Below are 25,831 nucleotides of genomic sequence, written 5' to 3'. Positions count from 1 at the left end.
ACAGGGTCTTGCTATTTTGTCCAGGCTGGAGTGCAGTGGTACCATTATTTAATGGCTTACTTGAGCCTCGAACTCATGGTATCTTCCTGCCTCAGCCTCCTGAGTAGCTAGGACCACAAGCACACACTTATTGTGCCTGGCTGATTTTTAAATTTTTTTGTAGAGACAAGGTCTTGCTATGTTGCCAGACTGGTCTTGACTATTCTGGTTTCCACCCCCTGTACTGAGAGTGAGCCATGTGTTCCTTGCCTGGCTGTGCCTGAGGTCAGCTCCCAGACCCAAGAGGACTGCGAAGCAGAGATGGATGAAGGGTTCTTGTACAGAGACATCTGAGTATTACTCAGCTGGCACACATTATTTTTCTATTTTAATGAGCATTTTCAAATTTGAAAAACAAAATTCATCTCTACTTTTAACAGACAGGTGTTTGGAAATGTTAGTTTTGGTTTCAATGAAGCCATGCAGGTAAGAAAAACCATGTTACTTGGACTGGAAAAGAGGGATAGGTCAAATTTCAGGGCAAGAATTGACATGGTAGTTGGGCAGGAACAAAAAGATAGAGGGAAGCCTGTGCTTTTGGTTGTACTCCCTGCATATGGCCCTGGAACAGCAACCTGGTGACCTGATTACCACAAGCAGCACCCTCCTACCATTGGTCTTGAAGGGAAGATGGAGCAGGTGCAGAGTCAGATGATGGCAGAGAATGGGGTAGGGTGTTGCATGCACTCCATCTTCTTCCCCCTTTTCTGTCCTAGACATGATTGGTATGGCTGGTAAAGAATCATGAACCCATGTGCATCAAATGTTCACAGTTTAGCATAAATAAGAGCATCAGCAGTGACCTCATCAGGACAGGGATTCTTTTGATCATCCATGGTCCCCTAATGTACGATGGCAGGCCAGGTGTGGGGCAAACATTCAACTTTATAACAGACAAAATTGTTGTATATGATTGAATTTTTTATTTTGTTCCTTTGAGAAGATGGTATATAAAACTCAAGTTTGGAGAGTTGAATATAAAGGGCCATTGAATCATTTGTATATTTCTGAATCTTGCTTGATTCAATCCATTGTCACTCCCAGCACTGCACTGGGTGTAAACACTCTGATGGTATTTACAAGCAGGAAGATAACCCAAGAAGTTCTCACCTAAGAATGTTTTTAATAGGCTTTTTGCATTGCTTATTGTAGATGAATCTGGAATTTGTGAAGTACAGGGCACAACTTGGAGAGCTAAAGTTAGTAATTTCCTACCTGTACAACTAATGGAATGTAAAACCTAAGAAGCTCTAAACTTAAATGGCCTCCTAGGGCTAACATGTACGGCATGTACATGGTACATACAGTAACATTAATCTCCTACTCAGACACAAAGTACATTACAGTGCAAAAACAGATATTTTTGGAAGTATGTCTGATCTTTTGGGCCTTTTCAAAGATGGGTGTTGCTGTTTCTCTGCTTGCTTTTTGCTCATATTCTTCATCAATTAGTAAAATTCAGTATTAAGTAAGCTGTATAATTTTCATAAATTCACTTTGACAGTTTGAGCTCCGTGGTAGCGTAATGACTTTAAATCAGAACTGTGCCATTCAATCAGCTTTTGGTGTACTTCTGATATTACTATAAATTCTTAGACTCAGCTTCTCATTACTATCATATATTCTTATGTTTTAAGAACCTTAGTTCTTAAAGATTTCTTATTCTTATCTTTTCCTGCTGTGTATTTGATTCCTTAGAGCAATCATTTATTCTGATTAAATTATTAACGGAATTATTTTTTCTACCTAAGTTGCACAGGGGATGGACATTCTTTCCATCTGGCTCACCTTATTCAAAATACTAAAACTATAGTCAAAACCCATTTTAGATATTCATTTCTTAATTGAGCTGTTTGTCCACTTCTTATTTCATGAAATTAGGAAATTGTTCACGCATTCTCATTAAGAGCAGTGATGCCAGTGATGCAGTGTGGTGTAAGTATGAAGGCTGGTACCCAGAGCATGGGATAAGCTAGAGAGAACTCTAAGGACATAATTTAAAGCCATATTCTGCAGAGAATGGAAAAGGCCAAGTCTCCATTGAGGCTACAGTTCTGGAAACTAATCTCAACAAGAATGTACCCTTTTTCATTCTCAACTCTAGGAACAAGCAGAAGAATCCAACAACTATTTCTATTTCAGGTTAGTTTGTCTATAATAATATCTCATTTCCTGGAGAAGTGTTTTAAGAGTGCATATTATTGAATTTCTAATAGAAAAGAAAATAATATTGAGTGTCTTTACTGTATTTTTAGGCAACATTCTCAAATGAATTATGGTAATCTTTGCTCATATCTTTTATTATTTTATTTTTTCTGCTAGCTTTGGGTTTAGATCATTATTCTTCTTCTACTTCCTTAAAACATAAAGTTGTATTGTTGAACTGAAATCTTTTATCCTTTTAAAATGTAAGTATTTAAAGCTATAAATTTCCCTCTTAGTTCTGCTTTTACAGCATTAGTTTTTGCAAATTGTGTTTTCATTTGTCCTAAGGTATTTTCTAATTTTTCTTATTTTGCCCATTGGTTGTTTAAAAGTGTGTTATTTAATGTCCACACGTTTGTGAATTTTCCAGTTTTTCTTCTGATATTTTTAGTTTTATTTCATAGTAATTAGGAATGACGCTGCATAATTTCAATCTTTTAAAATTTATTAACACTTGTTTTGTGGCCTAACGTATGGTCTCTCCTGAAAAATGTTCCATATTCACTTAAGAAAAAAACATATATTCTAATGGAATCTTGTTGGGTGAAGTGTTCTGTATGTGTCTGCTAGGTCCAATTGGTCTGCAGTATTGTTCAAGACAGGTGGTTCCATCCAGTATTGAGAGAGGGGTATTGACATTGCCTACTATTACTGTAGAGCTGTCTATTTGTTCTCTCCAATTTTATCAATGCTTGCTTAATATATTTTGGAGATATGATATTTGGTACATATGTTTATAAGTATTATATCTTAATAGAGCTGATTCTTTTATTTACATGTAGTGTCTTGCTTTGTCTCTTGTAACAGTTTTTAATTTAAATTTAACCTAGAGTCTATTTTGTCTGATATTAGTATAGCCAACCCTGCTCTCTTTCAGTTACTGTTTGCGTGGAATATCTCTTTCCACTCTTCCACTTTCAAACTATGGTATCCTGAGATCTACAGTGAATCTGTAAAGTATCTATAAAGACAGCATATAATTGTATCACATCTCCCCAACCCTGTTCTACCAATATCTGCTTTTTGATTGGACAGAAACATCCATTTACATTTAAAGCAATTACTGATGAAGTGGAACTTCTGCCATTTTGACGTTTTCTCTTTGTCTTACAGTTTTTTTTTTTTTTTGTCTCTCATTTCCTCAATTATTACTTTCCTTTGTTTTTAGTTCATTTTTCATAGTGACACATTTTGATTTCCTTTTCACTTCCTTTTGTGCACCTTTTGTAGATATTTTCTTTGTGGTTACCATGGAGGTTACATGTAACAGTACAAAGTTCTAACAATCTATTTTGAATTAATACCAACTTAAACTTCAGTTGCACACTTTTTTACAACTTTGCTTTTTTACAACTTTCCTTCCCCCCTTTGTTATGTTATTTATGTCAAAAAAACAATCTTTATGTATGTTGTATACCTATCAACATGGATTTATAATTATTTTTATGAATTTGCCTTTTAAATTGTATAAAAAATAAAGTGTAGTTACAAGCCAAAATTATATAAAAACATTAGTTTTTATAATGTCCATGTATTTGCCTTTACCAGAGATCTTTATATTTTCCTATGTGTTCAAGTTACTGTCTATTGTCATTTTATTTCAACTTTGAAGGGCTGCCTCAACACTGATTGTAGTGCAGGGCTAGTAGTAATGTAGCCTCTTGGCTTGTTTACCTGGGGGTGCATTTCTTTTTGCCTAATCTTAATAGGACAGTTTTGCCAAATACAGAATTCTCAGTTGACAAGTATTTTTCTTTTTCTTTTAGCACCTTAAATATATCATCTCTGTGCCTTCTGGCCTGCCACCTTTCTGCTGAGAAACTTACTGATAATCTTATTGACGATAGCTTGTATATGATGAGTCTCTTTTCTCTTGCTGCTTTTAAGATTCTATTTGTCTTTTAAGAGTTTGATTATAATTTGTCTCAGTACGGGTCTTTTTGGCTTTATCTTGTGGTTCATAGAGCTTCTTTGTATGTCTTTCCTCAAACTTGGGAAGCTTTTGGCTATTACTTTTTCAAATAAATTATCTGTCCCTTTCTTCTCTTTCTGGAAGTCCCATAATGTTTTAAATGAGTAAAAACACAATAATTTTGAATATGACTTTTTCTTGATGAGAATTTACTTGGTTGCTCTTTTTTTCTGTTTTTCAGAGTCTCTATAAAGTTATTTAAACCATCCATAGTATTTTTTCTGTGAATAAACAAAGGTTTGGAGATTCTTAGTTTACCATTTTGCTGATATCATTCAGTACTGTGAATGCAAGTATGACCAAGGCCCATAGCCTGGCTCCTAGCCAGCATTGCTTTGAGTTATACTTTTCAAAATTCTCCTACTTGGCATAGCTCCTAGTGTATCTTTGTTGATGAGGTAAATGAAATTCAACATGCACAGTAATTTTTTTCAAACTTAGATTTATTTTCTAATTAAAAATAAATGTAATAATTGGCAGCTTAAAAATGAATAGAAGCAGAGTGAAATTTTATCATTTTTTCTTTGTCTTTAAGGAAGAGTTTGTTTTATTCATTATAATTATGTGATGACTTAGTAAGTAGTTGAATTTTATTAAAATCATTGAAATGATTAGTTTTTCTGTTGGCCACCAGAGAAGTGACTGAAATGGTTTGCTGATTTAGACATTTAGTAGGCATATGGGAAGTGATCAGATTAGGAAGAATGCAAACTTATCAAAAAAGTGACAAGGAGGAATGGTAAGGTAGCCTTGAGGTCAGCATATTAGGTCTGATTTTCCAACATAGTAGATTCTTTAAGGCACCTTCATCTTTTCTCCACCTTTAGTTTGAGTTCACTTAGGAATGACATAGGGGTTCTTTCCTCAGGTTCTATTGACCTGAGTAACCTGATTACCAGAGTGGAGCAGATAAAATGAGTACCAGTGAAATGTAAAACACTAGTATGTTCACTGCAGCAAAAGAAAAATAAACTAGCCAAACACGAAGTAAGACTATTAGGGAGAAGGCAAAAACACAGAAACAATATGTTTTGTAAAAGGGGAAAATTTGATATCAATTAATTTAGACTTTCTGAAACATTCTCTTAAAGAACAGTTTCTCCAGATGTTAATTAGGAGACACTCATTTTTTAAAAGTTAAAACATGTTTCAACTTCAAAACTCAAGAGATCTGAAAATTATAACAATAAATTATAAATTTCTAACAGCATTGACTAACATAGGGGAATATTTCAGAAAACAGTATTTAAAAGTATATATGTCCACATTTTTTAAGCTAAATCTGTGATTTAAAAAATAAAATGTATCAAGGCTGGGCATGGTGGCTCATGCCTGTAATCCCAGCACTTTGAGAGGCCAATGCGGGTGGATCACGAAATCAGGAGATCGAGACCATCCTGGCCAACATGGTGAAACTCCGTCTCTACGACAAGTACGAAAATTAGCCGGGAATTGTGGCATGTGCCTGTAGTCCCAGCTATTCAGGAGGCTGAGGCAAGAGAGTCGCTTGATCCCAGGAGGCCGAGGCTGCAGTGAGCTGAGATCACACCACTGCACTCCAGCCTGGGCGACAGAGAGAGACTTTGTTTCAAAAATAAATAAATAAATAAAAATTATAAAATAAAATGTTTTAAAATTCTATTCTCTCTAAGGGAGATTTTTTAAAAATTCTGTTTATATTTGTGTATTCTCTGTGTTAACTGTGATGTTGGTAATATTTTTTTCCAACATCTACCAGTTGGGGTAGTATTCCTTCCATGACTTCCATGCACCAACCTTTAAAATGCTGCTGCAGTTTTTTCATTTCTTTTTTCAGAGACAGGGTATTGCTATGTTTCCCAGACTGGTCTCGAACTCCTGGACTTAAGCAATCCCCCTGCCTCGGCCTCCCAAAGTGCTAGGATTACAGGTGTGAACCACTGCACCAGGCCTGCTGCAGTTTCTTAATTCCTCTTCCTCCTTCATATAGATACACCTGCTGTGGATCCATCCATTTTCAACTACTGACTTGATTGTCCAGGGTGACAACTAAGAAATGGGTGAGGTCATCTTGACAGTCACCCAGGGGAGGATAGCTTGGCGCTGGCACCTCCCACAGGGAGAAGCTTTATAGATTTCAATGCCCAATATAGCTAAATAATGCACTACTACCAAATATTTTGGAATACTAACTGATCTGGTCTGGTCTGGTCGGGTCTGGTTTGACTTGGTCTGGTCTGGTTTGATCCGGTTTGATCTGGTCTGGTCTGGTTTGATCCGGTCTGGTCTGGTTTGATCCGGTTTGATCCGGTCTGGTCTGGTTTGATCTGCTTTGATCCGGTCTGGTCTGGTCTGGTCTGGTTTGATCCGGTCTGGTCTGGTTTGATCCGGTCTGGTCTGGTCTGGTTTGATCCGGTCTGGTCTGGTTTGATCCGGTCTGATCCGGTCTGGTCTGGTTTGATCCGGTCTGGTCTGGTTTGATCCAGTCTGGTCTGGTTTGATCCGGTTTGATCCGGTCTGGTCTGGTCTGGTTTGATCCGGTCTGGTCTGGTTTGAACCGGTCTGATCTGGTCTGGTCTGGTTTGATCCGGTCTGGTCTGGTCTGGTTTGATCCGGTCTGGTCTGGTTTGATCCAGTCTGGTCTGGTTTGATCCGGTTTGATCCGGTCTGGTCTGGTCTGGTTTGATCCGGTCTGGTCTGGTTTGAACCGGTCTGATCTGGTCTGGTCTGGTTTGATCCGGTCTGGTCTGGTCTGGTCTGATCCGGTCTGGTCTGGTTTGATCCGGTTTGGTCTGGTCTGGATCCGGTCTGGTCTGGTCTGGTTTGATCCATCTGGTCTGGTTTGATCCAGTCTGGTCTGGTTTGATCTGGTTTGATCCGGTTTGATCTGGTCTGGATCCGGTCTGGTCTGGTTTGATCCAGTCTGGTCTGGTTTGATCCGGTTTGATCTGGTCTGGTCCGGTCTGGTCTGGTTTGATCTGGTTTGATCTGGTTTGATCTGGTCTGGTCCGGTCTGGTCTGGTTTGATCCGGTTTGATCTGGTCTGGTCCAGTCTGGTCTGGTTTGATCCGGTTTGATCTGGTCTGGTCTGGTTTGATCCGGTTTGATCTGGTCCGGTCTGGTTTGATCCAGTTTGATCTGGTCCGGTCTTGATCTGGTCTGGTCTGGTTTGATCCGGTCTGGTTTGATCTGGTCTGGTCTGGTTTGATCCGGTTTGATCCGGTTTGATCTGGTCTGGTCTGGTTTGATCTGGTCTGGTCTGGTCTGGTTTGATCCGGTCTGGTCTGGTTTGATCCGGTATGATCTGGTTTGATCCGGTATGATCTGGTCTGGTCTGGTTTGATCCGGTTAGATCCGGTCTGGTCTGGTTTGATCCGGTCTGATCCGGTCTTGTCTGGTTTGATCTGGTCTGGTCTGGTTTGATCCGGTCTGATCCGGTCTTGTCTGGTTTGATCTGGTCTGGTCTGGTTTGATCCGGTCTGAACCGGTCTTGTCTGGTTTGATCCGGTCTGGTCTGGTCTGGTCTGTTTGATCCGGTCTGGTCTGGACTGGTCTGGTTTGGTTTGATCTGGTCTGCTCTGGTTTGGTCTGGTTTGATCCGGTCTGGTCTGGTTTGATCCGGTCTGATCCGGTCTTTTCTGGTTTGATCCGGTCTGGTCTGGTCTGGTCTGTTTGATCCGTTCTGGTCTGGTCAGTTTGATCCGGTCTGGTCTGGTCTGGTTTGGTTTGATCCGGTCTGGTCTGGTTTGATCCGGTCTGATCCGGTCTGGTCTGGTTTGATCCGGTCTGATCCGGTCTTGTCTGGTTTGATCCGGTCTGGTCTGGTCTGGTCTGTTTGATCCGGTCTGGTCTGGTCTGGTTTGATCCGGTTTGATCTGGTCCGGTCTGGTTTGATCTGGTTTGGTCTGGTCTGGTTTGATCCGGTCTGGTCTGGTCATGTCTGGTTTGATCCGGTTTGGTCTGGTCTGGTCTGGTTTGATCCGGTCTGGTCTGGTCATGTCTGGTTTGATCCGGTTTGGTCTGGTCTGGTCTCGTCTGGTTTGATCCGGTCTGGTCTGGTCTTGTCTGGTTTGATCCGGTTTTGTCTGGTTTGGTCTGGTTTGATCCAGTCTGGTCTGGTTTGATCGGTTTGATCCGGTCTGGTCTGGTTTGATCTGGTCTGGTCTGGTCTGGTTTGATCAAGTCTGGTCTAGTTTGATCTGGTCTGGTCTGGTTTGATCTGGTCTAGTCTGGTCTGATCTGGTTTGGTCTGGTCTGATCTGGTTTGGTCTGGTCTGGTCTGGTTTGGTCTGGTCTGGTCTGGTTTGATCCGGTTTGATCTGGTCTGGTCTGGTTTGATCTCGTCTGGTTTGATCTGGTCTGGTCTGGTCTGCTTTGATCTGGTCTGGTTTGATCTGGTTTGATTCGGTCTGGTCTGGTTTGATCCGGTCTGTTCTGGTTTGATCCGGTTTAATCTGGTCTGGTCTGGTTTGATCTGGTCTGGTCTGGTTTGATCTGATCTGGTTTGATCCGGTCTGGTCTGGTTTGATCTGGTCTGGTCTGGTTTGGTCTGGTCTGGTTTGATCTGGTCTGGTCTGGTTTGATCTGGTCTGGTCTGGTTTGATCTGGTTTGATCTGGTCTGGTCTGGTTTGATCGGGTCTGGTCTGGTCTGGTTTGGTCTGGTTTGATCTGGTTTGATCTGGTCTGGTCTGGTTTAATCTGGTCTGGTCTGGTTTGATCCGGTTTGAACTGGTCTGGTCTGGATTGACCTGGTTTGATCCGGTCTGGTCTGGTTTGATCCGGTCTGGTCTGGTTTGATCCGGTCTGATCTGGTCTGGTCTGATCTGGTCTGGTCTGGTTTGATCTGGTCTGGTCTGGTCAAGCAGAAATACAAACCACCATTAGAGAATACTATAAACACCTCTACGCAAATAAACTAGAAAACCTAGAAGAAATGGATAAATTCCTGGACACATACACTCTCCCAAGACTAAACCAGGAAGAAGTTGAATCCCTGAATAGACCAATAGCAGGCTCTAAAATTGAGGCAATAATTAATAGCCTACCAACCAAAAAATGTCCAGGACCAGACGGATTCACAGCTGAATTCTATAAGAGGTACAAGGAGGAGCTGGTACCATTCCTTCTGAAACTATTCCAATCAATAGAAAATGAGGGAATCCTCCCTAATTCATTTTATGAGGCCAACATCACCCTGATACCAAAGCCTGGCAGAGACACAACAAAAAAAGAGAATTTTAGACCAATATCCCTCGTGAATATTGATGCAAAAATCCTCAATAAAATACTGGTAAACCGAATCCAGCAGCACATCAAAAAGCTTATCCACCATGATCAAGTGGGCTTCATCCCTGGGATGCAAGGCTGGTTCAACATACGCAAATCAATAAACATAATCCAGCATATAAACAGAACCAAAGACAAAAACCACATGATTATCTCAATAGATGCAGAAAAGGCCTTTGACAAAATTCAGCAGCCCTTAATGCTAAAAACTCTCAATAAATTTGGTATTGATGGAACATATCTCAAAATAATAAGAGCTATTTATGACAAACCCACAGCCAATATCATACTGAATGGGCAAAACTGGAAGCATTCCCCCTTGAAAACTGGCACAAGACAGGGATGCCCTCTCTCACCACTCCTATTCAACATAGTGTTTGAGGTTCTGGCCAGGGCAATCAGGCAGGAGAAAGAAATAAAGGGTATTCAATTAGGAAAAGAGGAAGTCAAATTGTCCCTGTTTGTAGATGACATGATTGTATATTTAGAAAACCCCATCATCTCAGCCCAAAATCTCCTTAAGCTGATAAGCAACTTCAGCAAAGTCTCAGGATACAAAATCAATGTGCAAAAGTCACTAGCATTCTTATACACCAATAACAGACAAACAGAGCCAAATCATGAATGAACTCCCATTCACAATAGCTTCAATGAGAATAAAATACCTAGGAATCCAACTTACAAGGGATGTGAAGGACCTCTTCAAGGAGAACTACAAATCACTGCTTAATGAAACAAAAGAGGACACAAACAAATGGAAGAACATTCCATGCTCATGGATAGGAAGAATCAATATTGTGAAAATGGCCATACTGCCCAAGGTAATTTATAGATTCAATGCCCTCCCCATTAAGCTGCCAATGACTTTCTTCACAGAATTGGAAAAAACTACTTTAAAGTTCATATGGAACCAAAAAAGAGCCTGCATTGCCAAGACAGTCCTAAGCCAAAAGAACAAAGCTGGAGGCATCATGCTACCTGACTTCAAACTACGGTACAAGGCTACAGTAACCAAAACAGCATGGTACTGGTACCAAAACAGAGATATAGACCAATGGAACAAAACAGAGCCCTCAGAAATAATACCACACATCTACAAGCATCTGATCTTTGATAAACCTGACAAAAACAAGAAATGGGGAAAGGATTCCCTATTTAATAAATGGCGCTGGGAAAACTGGCTAGCCATAAGTAGAAAGCTGAAACTGGATCCTTTCCTTACACCTTATATAAAAATTAATTCAAGATGGATTAGAGACTTAAATGTTAGACTTAAAACCATAAAAACCCTAGAAGAAAACCTAGGCAATACCATTAAGGATATAGGCATGGACAAGGTCTTCATGTCTAAAACACCAAAAGCAACAAAAGCCAGAATTGACAAACGGGATCTAATTAAACTAAAGAGCTTCTGCACAGCAAAAGAAACTACCATCAGAGTGAACAGGTAACCTACAGAATGGGAGAAAATGTTTGCAATCTACTCATCTGACAAAGGGCTAATATCCAGAACCTACAAAGAGTGCAAACAAATTTACAAGCAAAAAACAAACAATCCCATCAAAAAGTGGGCAAAGGATATGAATAGACATTTCTCAAAAGAAGACATTCATGCAGCCAACAGACACATGAAAAAATGCTCATCATCACTTGCCATCAGAGAAATGCAAATCAAAACCACAATGAGATATCGTCTCACACCAGTTAGAATGGCGATCATTAAAAAGTCAGGAAACAATAGGTGCTGGAGAGGATGTGGAGAAATAGGAACACTTTTACACTGTTGGTGGGACTGTAAACTAGTTCAACCATTGTGGAAGACAGTGTGGCGATTCCTCAAGGATCTAGAACTAGAAATACCATTTGACCCAGCCATCTCATTACTGGCCCAAAAGATTATAAATCATGCTGCTATAAAGATACATGCACACGTATGTTTATTGTGGCACTATTCACAATAGCAAAGACTTGGAACCAACCCAAATGTCCATCAATGACAGACTGGATTAAGAAAATGTGGCACATATACACCATGGAATACTATGCAGCCATAAAAAAGGATGAGTTCGTGTCTTTTGTAGGGACATGGATGCAGCTGGAAACCATCATTCTCAGCAAACTATCGCAAGAACAGAAACCAAATACTGCATGTTCTCACTCATAGGTGGGAATTGAACAATAAGAACACTTGGACACAGGAAAGGGAACATCACACACCGGGGCCTGTTGTGGGGAGGGGAAAGCGGGGAGGGATAGCATTAGGAGATATACCTAATGTAAATGACGAGTTAATGGGTGCAGCACACCAATATGGCACACGTATATATATTTAACAAACCTGCATGTTGTGCACATGTACCCTAGAACATAAAGTATAATAATAAAAAAAATTTTTTAAAGAATACATTGATGAAAAATTACCCTGCCTTCCAATGCTGTTTTATTTATTGGGATTGGGGAAAAGAGAGAGATTAGATAAAGAATAAGTATAATCCAAAATAGCATATTATAATTGAATTTTAAATAAAGAACTGCTGGGACATAGAAAGTCAGATCACATCCAATTGCCAAGATGGGAGAAGGCATCATGAAGCAGGGGGTGTTTGAGGTGGCACCAAAGAATGCATAATATTTGATCAGGTGGATATGTCTGAAAGATATTAATAAAATATAAGAAAAAGTAGAAGGGAGAGGCTACAGATTATTTGGTACGGGTAGGGTGAGTCCTTTGAAAGAAAGGAGTGAAATATCAGGATGGTTAAAAGGTTGGATGGAGATTACAGATAAGACTGAATACAAGACAGGAGCTAAGAAGATAATTGGAGGCCAATGAGGTTTTTTAACTAGATTGTGAAATGGCCAGATCTCTGATTCTGAAGGATCATTCTGGCAACATGCATGAATTCCACTGAATAGAGGTGAGATGACAGTCTAACCCAAGGAAAGTGTTTTGCAATAAATTGGTATGATGTAATAAGTGACTGAAATAAGGCATTGTAAGTATATCAAGAAGAGGAATAAGACTTGATTTGGCAATCAGATGAGAAGCGGAGACAAGGAAATGGAGGTGACTAATGTTGCAAGATTATTTCCTTGGGAAATGGTGGTCTTGATTATTTCCTTTCCTCTTAAGTGGGTTTAATATTTCTATTGATTTCTTGTTTGAGTACTCTTAGGTTTTTAAATTAACACACAAATTAGTATAAAGAGAAAGGAAAACCAGTCCTATAATCTCAATACACATTGAACATCTATTAGTAAACCTTTCTTAACAATGAACATAATAAACTTAAGAGTAGACTAAACACGACAAAAAGTAATAACCCCACTTCTTTCCATTTCTGCAGTTCCCAGGGTACAGAACACTGATGAATTAGTAATGTGAAATATTCACAGATCGAGGAATAAATGAAGTCATCTGGGGGAGAGACCAGCTTGACTAAGCTATTGTGATAGACAGGAGATACTGACAGGAGGGAGAAAACAAAACAGAGTGGTCACATCCTAGAAAAGGAAGAAAATTGAAATAAGAGAGTGGGAGACTGGCAGCAGAGAGTTACATCTCATAAAAGAGAACACAGTGTTGCGTTCCAGGAGACTGGATCAGAATCGGTTCCAAATCAGAGATATGAAGGGAAGGAAAGCCAATGTTTCTCTGAAAATGGTAAGTTTTGGCTCATTGAAAGGAGGTCTGTGTTCAATGTCTGAGATTGTAGAACTTTAATAGACTGCTGCAAAGAGGAGTCCCATAGGGCTAAGAGTGGAGGGGACCTGGAAATGTAGGCAACAACATCCAGTAAGTAATATCCAAGTCAAGAGCCCATATCACCAGAGGCAAGGGCAATAGGCTGCCCAGTCACACTGGATGTATTAGTTTGCTAGGGCTTCCATAACAAAGTACCACAGACTCGGTAGCTTAAACACAGTTTTGGAGGATAGATACCCAAAATCAAGTCACTGGCAAGGTTGATTTTTTTCTTGCACCCCTGTCCTTGGCTTGTAGATGGCCGTCTTCTATGTCTTCATGTGGTTTTTCTTCTGAGCATATTTGTCCTCATCTCCTCTTCTTATAAGAACACAGGGCATGTTTGATTAGGGCCCATCTTAGTGACCTCATTCAACCTTAATTACCTTTTTAAAAACCCAGTCTCCAAATGCAGTCACATTATGAGATATTGGTGTCAGAATTTTAACATATAAATTTGGGGTGACACTATTCAGTGCATAACACTGGAACAGACCAATTGGACATTCAAGGGACATGCTGGACATTAAGGAGAGATAAGGTGAGTTTGTGAAAAGGTGAGCCACATGTTCAAAAGGGCACCATGCCATTGTTCCTTCTCCTCTCGCCAACCTACCCCAGGATACTGATTTGGGTAAAAATATTTGGAGGAGAAGAATATTATCACATCAGATATCCTTGATTGTGTGTCTAGTCCAGAAAGATTTCAGTGACACAATTGTCTGTGAAAAGAGTGGCTATATTAGGATGGGAAAGAAATTCGGAGTAATTCAGAAAAAGAGGAGGTTGCAGCTCTCCAGCCATGCCTTCCAAGAAGAAATTCTAATGTTGGGATCAAGGGTTAGGGTGATTGGAAGAGGAGAAACAGAAAGCATTCTCATGTAAGGGACAGTAAATCCCAATTTCAAGGCTCCTGATAGATGTAAATATATGAGGTTATAATTTTTTAAACATCTGTATAACTAAGAATTTTAAATGAACAATTATAACTCTTCATAATACATAAATGCATCAGTTTGGAATTTACAAAGACATTCTCATTCATATTTAATGTTCACAACAAGGTATGGGGTTAGTGTTATGGTCCCCATTTTGCAGTGCAAGAAATAAGATCCAGAAACCTCATAACAGAATACAAACACATATACAAGCACAAAAGGATTAGTGGAGGAGGAATGCATAACTCACAAGCTAAGAGAAAGGAAAAGGAAAAACAGAATATTAAAGAATATTCAGCCAATTCAGAAGTATATTAGAAAAAGAACTAAAACAGGCAGGAGAAATGGACAATAATTTGGAAGATGTTACATGTAAACTCAAATATATCAAAATTTCATTAAATGTTAATAGACTAAATATTACGTAAAAGGCAAAGATTAGTAGAGTGAGTTTTTAAGAACTATATGCTTATAGCAGATACAGATTTTAAATATTAGGATACAGAAATCTTGAAAGAAAAAGGATGAAAATACATATACATTATTCAAACACTATTCAAAAGAAAGATGTTATTGCTCTACTCACACTGGCTAAAATAGATTTCATTGGGGAAAACTTATTAGCAATGAAGAGGGAAAACTCACCAGGACTAATAATCAGCAACCAACAAACATAAACAGGTTTATTCTTTATGTGAAAACACACCCCTCCACATTTCTAAACGAAGGGTATATAAGAAGGAAAATAATCTCCATTATCAGAAAGGATGTCTTTGTTTGTTTTGAGACGGAGTCTCACTCTGTTGCCCAGGCTGGAGTGCAGTGGCGCCAGCTCGGCTCACTGCAGACTCTGCCTCCCAGGTTCCAGTGATTCTCTTGCCTCAGCCTCCCGGGTAGCTGGGACCGTAGGCACACGCCACCACACCCGGCTAATTTTTGTATTTTTGGTAGAGACGGGGTTTCACCATGTTCACCAGGCTGAGCTTGAACTCCTGACCTCAAGTGATCCACCCACCTCCGCCTCCCAAAGTGCTGGGATTACAGGCTTGTGCCACTGCGCTTGGCCAAGGATGTCTTTTCAACTTCAAGAAATTACATTGTTAACTCCCTGTACACTCTGCTCCCAGGTTCTATTGTTCTGTGATTCTGAGTTTCCATGGTTTTGTGAGCCATTGATTCCAATCTAAGGCAGCCCAGATTCTGATAAAGTCATTTCCGGTATCCTGGCTAGGAATTCCTGTGGCAGGTATTTTGGCTGTCCTGACATGAGCCATGGCAAAGGAAAGAATGATGCCTGCCAACGGCAAGTAGCTCACCTTAGAGTGTGGGAGTGACCGCATTTAGGGAGAAGAGAAAGACGAAAAACTGCTTCCTCTGTGGCACTGGCATACTCTAATTCCAGATGGAATTAAAACAGTCTTTGGAACATTTTTTGAGAAGGCTGGAAAGTTCACCCACTGCTTGACTTCGAAACCACTGCAGTGACAGATGCCATTATGGATGGATGAGATGATCTGGAATTTTGAAGATAGTACAACCCATTGTCTTTCTGGTAATGATACATAAAGAAACTTCTGACAAAAATCAATAAAAAGGAGAGTATAAGTTTGAAGACGTGAAAATTCTGCAGGAGGAAAAAAAGTGAAAATATCCCATGAACAGATATTAAAACAAGATATTGTAACCCCACCAGCTCTTATTCCCAAATAATTCCATTGCTTTATAACTGTAACTGATAATACGAATAACCTTTAGCACATTCATTTACCGTTTTCCAAGAGATGAGTATCTTAGGGGGAACACTAAAGTAGTCTTCAAAAATGTGAAGTACGGGTGCCTGTAGTCCCAGCTACTCGGGAGGCTGAGGCAGGAGAATGGCGTGAACCCGGGAGGCAGAGCTTGCAGTGAGCCGAGATCACGCCACTACACTCCTGCCTGGGCAGCAGAGCGAGACTCTGCCTCAAAAAAAAAAAAAAAAAAGTGAAGTAGATTGACCCTTTCACATTTTGATTACCCACTAAAATAATTTTCATTTCTGATGATAACATTTTTACTTTTTATCTATTTGCAAGTGATTTTTTTGCTTATTCGTTTTATTGACATAACACACAGTGAAGTGCAGAAACTCTTCAGTGTACTCATTTAAGTCACTAATATTTCACTTTGAAATCACACATCTTTTTTTCTCTCTCTCTTTTTTAAAAATTTCAGTAGGTTTTTGGGGAACAGGTGGTATTTGGTTACATGGATAATTTCCTTAATGGTGATTTCTGAAATTTTGTGCACTCATCACCTGCAGCAATGTACCCTGTACCCAATGTGTAGTCATCTTCCCCATAAGTCACCAAGTCCATTTTATCATCTTTATGCCTTTGTGTCCTCATAGCTTCACTCCCACTTATAACCCACTTATAAGTGAGAACATACGCTATTTCCTCAGTTACTTCACTTAGAATAATGGTCTCCAACTCCATCAGGTTGCGGCAAATACCATTACTTCATTCCTTTTTACAGCTAAGCAGTATTCCATGGTATATATATGGTATTCCATGGTATATATATACACCACCCATTGATTGATGGGCATTTGGGCCTGGTTCTATATTTTTGAGATTGCGAATTGTGCTGCTATAAACATGCATCTGCAAGGTTTTTTTTTTTTTTTTTTTTTTTTGTATAATGACTCCTTTTCCGCTGAGGACGTATTCAGTAGTAGGATTATTGGATCAAATGGTAGATCTAGTTTTAGCTCTTTAAGAAATATCCATACTGTTTTCCATAGTGGTTGTACTAGTTTACATTCTTACCAGCCATGTAAAAGTGTTCTGTTTTCACCTCATCCATGCCAACATCTATTTTTTAAAAAAATTTTAAATTATAGCCATCCTTGCGGGAGTAAGATAGTATTGCATTGTGGTTTTGATTTGCATTTTCCTGATAATTAGTGACTGTTGAGCATTTTAAAAATATTTCTTGGCCATTTGTATATCTTCTTTTGAGAATTGTCTAGTCACGTCCTTAGCCCACGTATTGATGGGATTATTTGTTGTTGTTGTTTTTTTCTTGCTGATTTATTTTAGTTCCTTGTAGATTTTGGATATTAGTCCTCTGTTGAATGCACAGTTTGCAAAGATTTTCTTCCACTCTGTGGGTTGTCTGTATACTCTGCTGATTATCTCTTTTGCTGTGCAGAAACTTTTTAGTTTAATTAGTTATTTATCTTGGCATTTGTTGCATTTGTTTTTGGGTTCTTGGTCATGAAGTCTTTGCCTAAGCCAGTGTTTAGAAATGTTTTTCTAATATCTTCTAGAATTTTTATGGTTTCAGATCTTAGACTTAAGTCTTTGATCCATCTTGAGTTGATTTTTATATAAGGTGAGAGATAAGTATCCAGTTTCATTCTTCTACATGTGACTTGCCAATTATCCCAGCACCATTTGTTGAATACAGTGTTAGTTCCCTATTTTATGTTTTTGTTTGCTTTGTCGAAGATCAATTTGCTGTTAGTATTTGGGTTTATTTCCGGGTTTTCTATTCTGTTTAATTGGTCTATGTGCCTATTTTTATACCAGTGCCGTGCTGTTTTAATGACTATAGTATAATTAGAAGTCAGGTGATGTGATTCCTCCAAATTTGTTCTTTTTGCTTAGTATTGCTTTGGCTGTACGGCTCTTGTTTTGTTCCATGTAAATTTTAGGATTGTTTTTTCTAGTTCTGTGATGAATGATGATGGTATTTTGATGGTAATTGCATTGAATTTGTAGATTGCTTTTGGCAGTAAGGTCATTTTCACAATATTGATTCCAGCCATTCATGAGTATGGAAAGTGTTTCCATTTGTTTGTGTCACCTATGTTTTCTTTCACCAGTGTTTTCAAGTTTTTCTTCTAGAGGTATTTCACCTCCTTGGTTAGGTATATTCCTAAGTGGGTTTTGTTTATGTTTTTGTTTTTGTTTTGCAGCTATTATAAAAGTGGTTATGTTTTTGATTTGATTATCAGCTTGGTCACTGTTGGTGTGTAGCAGTGCTACTGATTTGTGTACATTAATTTTACACTGAATTCTGAAACTTCACTGAATTCATTTATCAGATCTAGGAGCTTTTTGGATAAGTCTTTAGGGTTCTCTAGGTATACAATTCACCAGTAAGCAGTGACAGTTTGACTTCCTCTTTACCGATTTGGATGCCTTTTGTTCCTTTCTCTTTTCTCATTGCTCTGGCCAGGACTTCCAGTACTATGTTTAATAGAAGTGGTGATAGTGGGCATTCTTGTCTTATTCCAGTTCTCAGGGGGGAATGCCTTCAACTTTTCCCCATTCAATATAATGTTGGCTGTGGGTTTCTCATAGATGGCTTTTATTACCTTAAGGTATGTCCCTTTTATGCTGATTTTGTTAAGTGTTTTATTCAAATGTTTTCTCTGTCTGTTGAGATGATCGTGTTAATTTGTTTTTAATTCTGTTTATGTGGTGTATCACATTTATTGACTTGCATATGTTAAACTATCCCTGTGTCCCTGGTATGAAAGCCATTTGATCATGGTGGATTATCTTTTTGATATGCTGTTGGATTCAGTTAGCTAGTATTTTTTTTTTGAGGAATTTTTTTTTTTTTTTTTTTGAGACGGAGTCTCACTCTATTGCCCAGGCTGGAGTGCAGTGGCGCAATCTGGCCTCACTGCAAACTCCCGCCTCCTGGGTTCACGCCATTCTCCTGCCTCAGCCTCCCATGTAGCTGGGACTGCAGGCGCCCACCACCGTGCCCGCCTAATTTTTTGTATTTTTAGTAGAGACAGGGTTTCACCGTGTTAGCCAGGATGGTCTTGATCTCCTGACCTCGTGATCCACCTGTCTTGGCCTCCCAAAGTGCTGGGATTACAGGCGTGAGCCACCGCGCCCGGGCAAGGATTTTTGTATCTATGTTCATCAGGAATATTGATCTGTAGTTTTCTTTTTTGATATTGTCATTTCCTGGCTTTGGTATTAGGGTGATACTAACTTCATAGAATGATTCAGAGAGGATTCCCTTTCTCTATCTTTTGGAATAGCTTCAGTAGGACTGGTACCAATTCTTCTTTGAATGTCTGAAAGAATTTAGCTGTGAATTCATCTGGTCCTGGACTTTTTTGTTGGCAATTTTAAAATTACCATTTCAATCTTGCTGCTTGCTATGGATCTGTTCAGAGTTTCTATTTCTTCCTGGCTTAATACATGAGGGGTGTATGTTAATAATTTTTCTTTTTATTTTTTTGCTCAGCTCTTGAGCATTTCGAGCTTTTTCACCTTTCCAATTTGCTTCAAATGCCAAATGACCATAGAATGGTCAACACTGAGTTCTTCGGCAACTTTTCATGTAGTTGTAAGAGGATCAGCTTTGATTATTGCTCTTAATTGGTCTCATATTCCTCTCAACATGCTGAAGATATTTGCAATTTCCACCTGCGTATTATGTTTCTTTAAGAGGGATTTAAAAAATAGTAGGAATTACTAAAGATTCCAAAAGACCTCCAAACCCTGTGGACATGGAGGATCCAAGCCTATATCTCCAAGGAGGAAAGAAAAATAATGCTAATATCTGGGGTACAGATGAGAATAAAGAGAAACTTGCAGTAAGATGTATACTTACATTGGTGCAAAAGTAATTGCATTTTCAGACCACGACTTTTAAATTATTATAACTAGGCTCAAACACATCTTTATTAATTGAAATAGGAACCATTACAGTCAACACATAGGTGCACCTCCCTAACCTCGGCAAAATAAACTTTCTGAATTAACTGAGACCTGTCTCAGATTTTGGGGTTTACATTTTGGTAACTACAAAGGGATTCTGAGTAGAGGTGCCCTTGATTTTTGACAAAGCTCCTATCAGTGCTTGGCACCAGCTTGAGCTATCTTTATGGCTCAAACCAATAAGACAATTTGCTGAGGCCTGGAAGCACACCCTTCAGAGAATCCTTAATCTCTCCACATTTAATCAAGATCTAAATTTTATTTTGCTATACAACTCCTTTATTATATTTTATTTTTATTTTTTTGGAAAGAAAAGCACAAGGAAGGCAAGTTCTTCCTGCTTCCAAGATGATGGATGGCAGGTAACTCCTTTATGGAATTTGAGCTTGCATCCAACAGGGAAGATGATTTTTTTTTCCTGGTCCTAGGATGGTAGAGAGCAGTCTTCAGCCTAAGACCCATTCCTAGGTAGGTAACTAAATTGGGGTTTGTCTTGGCTAAAGTTAAAATTAACAGCCAGCTGGTCTTAATTTCTCCTTACCATTAGAACACTCAGTAATCATATGCGTTATGTGATCATTTGTTTTGCTGAACTGTTTTTTTGTTGTTGTTATTGTTTGTTTCTGTTTTTGTTGCTGTTTTGATTTGTTTCCCATTGGGTTTGACCAGCTCTATCCATCTTGATCAAATCTGAAAGAAAGCTCCAAATTATGAGGAATGAGGTCTCTGAAATGGCTAAATTTCCACCAAAAAAAGGTCCTACGGTGGGAGGAGAAAAACGACCAGAAAAAGGAAAAAAAAAAAGGAAAGATTTCTGATTTTGACTACTTAAGGGACTTTATTTACATATAAGGTCACCTTTTTCTAGCCAGGTGAAACTGAAAGCAATGGCTGTCACCCCATGCTACAGCATGATAGTTAAGGTTCTGCCTTTTTTCCACCACGACAGCCTGGATTTTGGTTCCTAAATCAAACCCTTTCTGGTTTGATACTTGGTACTTCTGAAATAGTGGCAATCTGCCCTAGCTGAAATATGGTAATGAGATTTAAAAAGATTTTGTTTAAAGGAGCTCAATGGTTAAAGTCAGCTTAATTAAAAGCTAATGTCCAAGACGTGTCTGTGTCTGTGTGTGTTTGTATTTAAAAGGCCTTTATATTTGTTTTTTGTTTCCTTTCCTAGGACATTATCCTTTTTATTGAGCAAAAGTTTTTTCTTCTCAGTTGATCAAACTCTTTTATTCATTTATTTCTGCTGTCTCTCCTTTCTCTTGCACCCTCTGCTGCATGAGGGACCTGAAATAGTTTATAACAGCCTGGGTGGGGTTCCTTAAAGAAAACAGAGAAGGCTCCAGACTCCTTTCGGGGGACAAACCTGTTTTTCCTTATGGAACCCCAAGAGTGTTAACAGATAAGTTCATCTCAGCTTTAAACTGCTTGCTTTTGTTTTTTTTTTTTTTTTTTTTTTTTTTTGAGACGGAGTCTTGCTCTGTCGCCCAGGCTGGAGTGCAGTGGCCGGATCTCAGCTCACTGCAAGCTCCGCCTCCCGGGTTCACGCCATTCTCCTGCCTCAGCCTGCGGAGTAGCTGGGACTACAGGCGCCCGCCACCGCGCCCGGCTAGTTTTTTGTATTTTTTTAGTAGAGACGGGGTTTCACCGTGTTAGCCAGATGATATGACCTGTGATCCGCCCGTCTCGACTCCCAAGTTGGGATTAAGGCGTGACCCGCGCCCGCATCTTTTTAATGTTAATATTTATTGACTAAACGTTATTGAAACAGGCATCTGGGGTTTTAGAGAGTGTGGCCGGCGCGTGGCTCAAGCCTGTATCCAGACTTTGGAGCCGAGAGGGCGGATCACGGTAGAATCGGACATCTGGCTAACATGAACCCGCTCTACTAAAAAATACAAAAAACTAGGTGGCGGGAGCCTGTAGTCCCAGTACTCGGGAGGCTGAGGCGGAGAATCGTAACCCGGAGGCGGGCTGCAGTTGAGCTGAGATCCGGCCACTGCACTCCAGCAGGGCGCAGAGCGAGACTCCATCTCGAAAAAAAAACAAAAAAAAAAAAAAAAAAAAAAAAAAAAAAAAAAAGAAGAGTGTAGTGTAGACACTTAGAAATGTCTGTTTTAAACAAAATTTTTAAGTGTACCGTAAAAACATCACATTGTCTAACCTCATAATAATTCTCCCTTTTTGGAAACGCAGGATTAAGTGCCAGCTGGCAACACTGATGGCCTCCCCTGAGGCAGTTGTGAGGCAAGACAATGTTTATTCTCCTCAGGACCCACCCCAAATCTATAACTAGAAGCAGGCCCCCAGAGGTGAGGTTCACAGTGTGACCCACAAGGAGGTGTGCTGTATTCCAAAAGAACTACTTGAGTTTTCTAATTTATATAAACAGAAATCTGGAGAACAGGCAGGGAATGGCTATTAAAGGTGTGGGATAATAGTGGAAGAAACATAGAGGTTGATCAGGTTGAATTTATTGATTGAGGCCCACTACACAGGGATTATGCATTTAATGTTGCAGCTCAGGGAGTTAAAAAGGTTCTAATAATTTGTTTGCTTGGTTAGCTGAAAAGATTGCCCACTGTGGGTGAGCTGGCAATGCCTGATCTCCCTTGGTGTAATGTACAGGGAGGGATCAAAAGGCTTAGGAAGATTGGGATGCTGGTGTGGATTAGTCACTTTAGACCTACTCATCCCAGCTGGGAGGGTTCAGAAGACATACCCTTCACCAATACTTTGCAAAATAGATTTGTGAGGGCAGCATCTGCATCCTTGAAAAGCTCTGTGATTGCTCTTCTATGTATGCCAGATCTAACAGTGGGAACTGCAGTCACTCAACTACAAAATTTAAATGCAATGGGAATAATTGGATCCTGAGGTGGCACGAGCCAAGTGGCGGCACTCAACCATCAAAGGCAAGGTGGGCATAGCTACCATAATGGACAGCAGAGGCAAAGCAGCAATCAGAATAGTCTGACTCATGTAGAGCTCTGGCACTGGCTAATTAATCACAGTGTTCCTAAAAGTGAAATTGATAGGAAGCCCACTACATTCTTACTTAATTTATGTAAGCAGAAAACTTCCAGGCCGAGTGGACAAAAGACTAACTTGAATTATATAAACAGAGAATCACAGCCCCTCAATCAATTTCCAGATTTGAACCAGTTTACAGACTGAGAACCCCTTGAATGAAGAGGAGGCCAGGTCCCCCTGAGGAAGGACCCCAGTACACTACTGACAATTTATGCTGTTAATCTTTCTCCCATCCTTCCCCAAGGAGACCTCTGGCCTTTCACCTGGATAACTGTGCATTGGGGAAAGGGAAATTATGAGACATTTTGAGGATTACTGGACACTGACTCTGAGCTGACATTGATTTCAGGGGACCTAAAACGTCATTGTGGTCCTCCAGTTAAAGTAGAGGCTTATGGAGGTCAGGTAATTAATGGAGTTTTAGCTTATGTCTGACTTAGAGTAGGTCCAGTGGGTCCCTGGACTCATCCTGTGGTCATTTCCCCAGTGCCAGAATGCATAATTGGCATAAACATACTTTGCAGGCTTAGCGCGGTGGCTCACGCCTGTAATCCCAGCACTTGGGAGGCCGAGGCAGGTGGATCACGAGGTCAGGAGATCAAGACCATCCTGGCTAACACCATGAAACCCCGTCTCTACTAAAAATACAAAAAAATTAGCCAGGCATGGTGGTGGGCGCCTGTAGTCCCAGCTACTAGGGAGGCTGAGGCAGGAGAATGGCATGAACCCAGAGGCAGAGCTTGCAGTGAGCTGAGATTGCGCCACTGCACTCCAGCCTGGGCAACAGAGCAAGACTCCGTCTCAAAAAAAAAAAAAAGAAAAAAGAAAAAAAAAAAAAACATACTTTGCATCTGGCAGAAGCCCCACAGTGGCTCCCTGACTGGTAGAGTGAGGGCTATTATGGTGGGAAAGGCTAAATGGAAGCCATTAGAACTGCCTCTATCTAGGAAAATAGTAAATCAAAAACAATATCACATCCCTAGAGGGACTGTAGAGACTACTGCCACCATCAAAAACTTGAAAGATGCAGGGTTGGTGATTCCCCCTACATCCCAGTTCAACTCTCTTATTTGGCCTGTGAAGAAGACAGATGGATCTTGGACAATGACAGTGGATTATCATAAGCTTAACCAAGTGGTGACTCTGATTGCAGCTACTGTACCAGAAATGGTTTCTTTGCTTGAGTAAATTAACACACCTCTTGGTACCTGGTATGCAGCCATTGATTTAGCAAATGCCTTTTTCTCCATTCCTGTCCATAAGGCCCACCAGAAGCAATTTGCCTTCAGCTAGCAAGGCCAGCAATATCCTATCTCAGGGGTATATCAACTTTCCAGCTTTATGTCATAATATTGTTTGGAGAGATCTTGATCACTTTTCCCTTTCACAAGATATCAAACTGGTCCATTACATTGATGACATTATGCTGATTGGATCCAGTGAGCAAGAAGTAGCAAACACACTGGATTTGTTGGTGAGATATTTGTATGCCAGAGGATGGGAAATAAATCTGACTAAAATTCAGGGACCTTCTACCTCAGTAAAATTTCTAGGGCTCCAGTGGTTGGGGCCTGTCAAAATACTCCTCCTAAGGTGAAGGATAAGTTGCTGCATTTGGCCTCTTCTACAAAGAGGCATAACAGCTAATGGGCCTATTTAGATTTTGGAGACAACACATTCCTCATTTGGGTGTGTTATTCTGGTTTATTTATTGAGTGACCCAAAAGGCTGCCAATCTTGAGTGAGGTCCAGAACAGGAGAAGGCTCTGCAACATGTCCAGGCTGCTGAGCAAGTTTTTCTACCATTTGGGCCATATAACCCAGCAGATCCAATGGTGCTTGAGGCATCAGTGGCAGAGAGGAATGTTGTTTGGAGCCTTTGGCAGACCCTCATAGGGGAATCATAGGTGATTCACCCTCATAGGTGAATCTTTTGCAGATAACTACTCTCCTTTTGAGAGACAGCTCTTGGCCTGTTACTGGGATTTGGTGGAAACTGAACATTTGTCTATGGGTCATCAAGTCACCATGCAACCTGAACTGTCTATCATGAACTGGGTGCTTTCTGACCCATCTAGCCATAAAGTGGGGCATGCACAGCAGCATTCCATCATCAAATGGAAGTGGTGTATATATAATTGGGCTTGAGTAGGTCCTAAAAGCACTAGTAAGTTACATGAGGAAGTGGCTCAAATGCCCATATACTCCATTCCTGCTACCTTGCCTTTTCTCCCACAGCCTGCACTGATGGTCTCATGGGGAGTTCCTTATGATCAGTTGACAGAGAAAGAGAAGACTAGTGCCTGGTTCACAGATAGTTCTGCACAACATGCAGGCACCACCTGAAAGTGGACAGCTGCAGCAATATAACCTCTTTCTAGTTCATCCCTGAATGACAGTCATGAAGGAAAATCTTCCCAGTGGGCAGAACTTTGAGCAGTGCACCTGGTTGTGCACTTTGCATGGAATGAAAAGTGGCCAGATGTGAAATTATATACTGATTCACAGACTGTAGCCAATGGTTTGGCTGGAAGGTTAGTGACTTGCAAGAAACATGACTGGAAAATTAGTGACACAGAGAGGGTAAGTAGCCTGCCCAGGATTACACAGATTTTAAGACAGTGACACCTGAGGATAGGTTGGGTACCACGCTTGCTAACCCTCTAGGGCAGTGACTTCACTCTGCAACCTTATGAAGTCCTCTGAATAAGTGCCTCATTTTTAATTTTTAGAATTTCACGGGTGACCTAAATAACCACTAGGTGTTTTAGTTTCCTAGTTCAGCATTTTTGCATAACGTCAAGATTTCAGGTCATTGAATTTCATTTGCTTATGCCTTTTTGTTTGCTTGTTTAAATCAATTTTGCTTCTTGTACAAAGCAAACCTCATTTTCC

At 40.0% G+C, this 25,831-nt stretch overlaps 1 protein-coding gene and 1 long non-coding RNA gene across 2 annotated transcripts in view; one reads left to right on the top strand and one right to left on the bottom strand.

Moving 5' to 3' along the window:
* IRGM (immunity related GTPase M) overlaps window positions 1-25,831 on the top strand; it is a 36,653-nt gene that overhangs the window by 9,177 nt on the left and 1,645 nt on the right.
* Window positions 9,016-16,054, bottom strand: LOC115896522. The gene is made up of 3 exons (XR_004056431.1): window positions 15,934-16,054; window positions 15,482-15,789; window positions 9,016-9,049 (listed from the first exon to the last, which is right to left on the bottom strand). It is a non-coding gene; the product is annotated as an uncharacterized LOC115896522 (long non-coding RNA).

Source organism: Rhinopithecus roxellana, chromosome 3 (genome assembly GCF_007565055.1).
Source record: "Rhinopithecus roxellana isolate Shanxi Qingling chromosome 3, ASM756505v1, whole genome shotgun sequence".
NCBI lineage: Eukaryota > Metazoa > Chordata > Mammalia > Primates > Cercopithecidae > Rhinopithecus > Rhinopithecus roxellana.
The sequence above is the reverse complement of the archived record's forward strand: the minus strand, read 5'-3'. Positions and strand labels throughout refer to the sequence as shown.